This window comes from Vidua macroura, chromosome Z, assembly GCF_024509145.1.
Source record: "Vidua macroura isolate BioBank_ID:100142 chromosome Z, ASM2450914v1, whole genome shotgun sequence".
Classification (NCBI taxonomy): Eukaryota; Metazoa; Chordata; class Aves; order Passeriformes; family Viduidae; genus Vidua; species Vidua macroura.
Window position 1 is genome coordinate 73,126,850 of NC_071611.1, and position 4,661 is coordinate 73,131,510.

General features: G+C 43.6%; 1 long non-coding RNA gene across 1 annotated transcript; it reads left to right on the plus strand.

The window, feature by feature from the left end:
• Positions 1-314: 314 nt before the first annotated feature.
• LOC128822566 (uncharacterized) lies at positions 315-1,752 on the plus strand. Its single transcript, XR_008441493.1, has 2 exons — positions 315-345; positions 1,577-1,752. It is a non-coding gene; the product is annotated as an uncharacterized LOC128822566 (long non-coding RNA).
• Positions 1,753-4,661: the final 2,909 nt, after the last annotated feature.

Below are 4,661 nucleotides of genomic sequence, written 5' to 3' on the forward strand. Positions count from 1 at the left end.
CTGGGCCATGTTTGCCTGTGCTAGCAGCATCCTGGACATGAAGGCTCATGTGCTGATGGTGACCTCAGGCCGCCTATGTTTGTGTATTTCTGGGGGCTAGAGGAATCCAGCTTGACCCTGTTAGGAAGTCAGTTTGGAAAAGAATGGTTCCTTTTCCTTTGTCTCTTTTAATTTGGTTTGTTCCTTTTCCCCTTTGGGCAGCATCCATTTCTCCAGTCAGCGGAGCCTCTCTTAAGCCTCTTCTGACAGCCTGATCGCTGTCATCCCTGCAGCCAAGTCATGCAGGAAGCAAAGGAGATGACAAGGAGCACTTGAGCACTTGGAGAACTGAACCTGTGAGAACAGGTAGAAATCCTGATGGGAGAGGAGCCAGGAAACAGGCAGCCATCAGAGCAGGAAAGGAAGGTGGCATCTCCTTTTCCTCGCACCTGCTGATCCTGCTTTTGAATTGCTGCTTGGGACAGCATTGCTGGAGGGCACAAAGTCACTACTGACGTGCACTTTTCAGGTGGGGGGTGGTGTGAGGCATGAAGCTTCCACTGATTATTTGGGGAGCTTGGCTGGCACTTCATGTGGAAGTGTCTCTCACCAGGAGTCAGAAGGGCAGCGTCTGGAGGCACAACAGCTGCTGGCACAAGGGGAAAATTTCCTGGCAGAGGTACAGAAGGAGCAGGAGAACAGGCTGCTTGAGATGAAGCAGTAAATTGCCATCATGCAGCCTGGGCGAGAAAAGATAAGAACCAGAGAGAGTCAAGAGGCACAGAGTGTGAAAAGAGAGTTTGTGTGTTGTTTTGGACTCCTCTGGGCTCCTTCTGGGCACTGTTTCTCTGGACACTGTCTGTCTGGGTGGCATTGTCTCTTAGCTGGCCCTTGGTAAACAGTGCTGGAGAGATTTTTGTGTCTTCAGGGAGCGGTCTGGTGAGAGGCTACCAGAGCGCAGGTTTGAGGAAGGCAGGAATGGCGCTGCAGGCCCAAAGAGAAAGGGAAGCCCAGAGCTTCCCCTCAGAAGGAGGGAGGTGCCACGGGAAGCCCCTGCAGAGCCAGGCTGGAGCTGTGGGAGAGGGCTGGCTGTCAGGCTGCTGAGGAGGTGCCTGAAGCTGCTGAGTACGTCCTGTGCATTCCTTGTCCAGTCGAGCAGTGTATTATAGTGTGTGTGCCTCAGCACGGGCTGTAACACACGTTCCTCCTCCTTTGGTGTTGGGAGAGACATTTTGGACTCCCTACAGAAGCCACTGTGGCCCTTGGATGCAGGCAGGGAGCATTTGGGGCATTCCTTTTGCCTTTGAGGGCAGCTGGCAGTGGGTGGGCTTTGCCTGAGCTTCCCTCTACAGTAAAGACAAAAGCAGGGATTGTTTTGGGAGCAGCAGATGGCTGTGACCTAGCCAATGACTCAGAGAAGGTGTGTGTGCTAGTCTGGCCACACTGATCAGAACAGTTGGCTTCCTGGATTCCCTTTAGACTCCAGACTTGTCACCAGTCTTTGGAGACAAAATATTTCAGAGAAATTGGCTGTAGGGCTGGTTTCATACTGCTGTTGTTTCTATGACTGTTTGTACTTCTATTATTCCTTCTACAGATCACATGGGCCCCTGCCATCTAAATCCCAACTCTAAGGGCTTTTCAAATGAAAAGGAAGGAAACTTGCAGCGAAACAATCGAGGAAGCAGAAGAGATGACCAGGACCACTTCAGGATTACTTCCTCCAAAGGCAGCTTGGAGCTGGACTCACAATAAAAGTCCTATACACCCTCAGGCCTTATTTTAAATGATGTTAATATCAGCACAGTGATGGCTTGGTTTGCTGTTTGGGTTTTTTTTTTACTTTAAAAATATACTAACATTCCCAAATGACCTTAAACTGCTAAGGGTGTTAAACTACTGAAAGAATCCATTAAATGGTACAAGAAAAAAAATTAGAAGTTCCCAGCACCATACCTGTGCTCTTGCATGAACTTCTACAAGGATATTTGAGTACTGCTCTTCAAGATATTGCTTTTCTTTCTGCCTGCAATGTTCCTGTGCTTTTAACTGTTCAGACATTTTCTCAAAAGCCTCCCCCTGCTTCTGCTGAAGGTTGTTCATAGTGTCAGTCTTGTGCTTGCAAATATATTCTAGGTGAAATATCTGTGTGACAAGAATTTAAGAAGAAATTATTATTTACCTTTTCACTTTGAGTCAAGCACAGACTATTCCAGCATAAAATCTAAACTGTAATTTCTTCAAAATTATCATTAAAACTAAGTAAAACCCTTGTTTTGTTTTTTTTTTTTGTTGAAAACCCAAGACATTCCAGATTAAGTTTTTAAACAATTTCAGGGAATTCTAGCATGTTTCAGGGAATTCTAGAATGTTTTCCTTACAAGTAGCTCCTAAGTTTACGATGTGTTTTCAACAAGCATGAAGGGATTCACTCTTGTGGTTTAACACTGCACCTCCCATGCAAATTAAATGGAGGAATGAACCAAGCCAACAATGATCTCCAAATGCACACACCTGCACTTTGTTACTAGAAAATATCAGCAAGACACTTCCAGATAGATCACGCTGAGCTGTAGGAAAAACGTTTGGTGCAACACAGTCTAAAATCCCAGAAAAGCTGCTAAGTACATGAGAAGATCCCTAGAGACCTCACAATCAGTCTCAGTAACAAGGCTTAATCAAAAAGCAAGAACAGTAAGACACAATCCCCACAAACACTGCCAACAATATCCATCTCCTTCCCTTCCCATGTCTTTCCTTCTCCCTTTCCTCTTTTACTTCAAAAGAGAAATAAACCAGAAAACAAAGTGGAACCCTGAAGAGTGGCTTAGCCACTCTTAGCTTAGTCTCTGGACCCAGCTGATCTATTTAGAAAGGGTTGGTATTTTTTTTCCTAAAAATACAAGGTTTTCTGGGAAGAAAGGCCACGTAAGCTCACTTGCATTAATATCACTCAGAAAAGTACAGCTCCTCCTTCACACAAATACTGACATGTTTTAGAATAGGTATTTCTATTGTGTTTCTGAATAAAAATGCCATAATCCGAAAGTTGCAATTAAACAGAAAACCCCAGACTGGCAATCTTTCAAATAGTGCATCTGAGTCATAAACACATAATTTAAAGATGGTATTCCTGGAGAAAGTGTATTTTGCCTATGGATTATGGTAAAATAAAGACTTGCTTTATGACTGGAAATGACTACATTCTGTGAGTTTCTTCATCAGTAAAATGAATTTATTATCCTTGAATTAGGTGCCTGTGGCGGGTATCAGACAGTCCTTTCAGAATGTCCTGCACAGAAAGTGGAGCTGAGAGACTTGATGCACACTCCAGTCCCATCTAAATGCTCACAGCAACAGCATCAAACTGAGCAGTGGACCAGCCATAATTAATGGTGTTCATTTGTTAATGTCCAAATCCTCTTGGGGGGATGAATACCACTCCTTCTTCTCCTTTGTAACGAGACTGCAGTGTGCACAAATGTCCCTGAGCTCAGCAGAGGCAGCTGATGCCTGGGGACACTCAGCCTCTCGTTAGCCTTGTGGAAGTTCAAGATCAGGGCTTCAACATTCTCACGCAAGAGTGCACAAAGCCCTGTCCAAGGTAACTCTTCCAGGGCGACGTCTGAATGTTTGGCAGGCACATGGGCGTTTGCCATGCTCTGGTATAAGTTTAGGAGGATGGACAGCTCCCTCTGGAACACAAAGAAAAATTAATTGCTGTAGCTGGGCAATGTTAAAATCAAAAGAGATGCATCATATGTGCAGTAGCGGTGCTGCATGCAGCTGAAAACAAGCCCTCAAAGTTCATTCTCACAGCTTTACAAAATTCCTCAGTTCATTTCTAATGATTGCAGCCATAAAATTGCATAATCTTACAGCAGAGTAAGAAAAGAGATTTCACAAAATTTATCTAATTAGACACAGTATGTCTATAAAGTATGTGAATAAATCCCAGTGCTGTCAGGGCCACAGCCGTGACCTGGCACAGATAAAAATTTCCGTGCTCTTAGTGGATGCAATTCATTCTCCCTTGTTAATACTGTGAGGTGCATTCAAACTGTGCCCCCACACAACTGCACAGCACACAGAAAACGGTCCAGTTGGCTGGGCAGCACAACACACTCTAAATTTGTTTAAAAATTGGCTTTGCATGCATTATATACGATTAAATAGCTGGCCAAAACAGGCCTACAGCTCCATCAGTCAAACTCCACAAGCCATGCCTCATTGCTTTACAGTGATTTTAATCAGTGGCAGAATAAATGGATTCAGGTTATAAATAAATTTCAGCTACAACAGCACGCAGTAGAAATTCAATTCTTCATAATTTTAGAACATACAAGTGACTTAGAAACTTTGATTAAGCTAATAGAAAGCTGTTTCTCAAATGCCATGAGGACAAAGTATGTAAACCACCGTATCAGTACAGTCAGAGATCAAGATAAGATTCTCAGACTAGAGTGGAAAGAACATATTCAGGGAGCATAAAAGTGGTATACAAGATGAAAAAATACTGTATAGGTCAGGAAAGCAGGAAGTGAAAATGAAGGGAAGAGAACACACTGACATTTTCACACAATTTTGGCACGGGTATAGCAAAGACCAACAGCAATATATTAAAAGTTATCTATACTTAGTTCCTGCTACAGTCTTCTGCTTTTTCATTTTGGGAAGCAAAA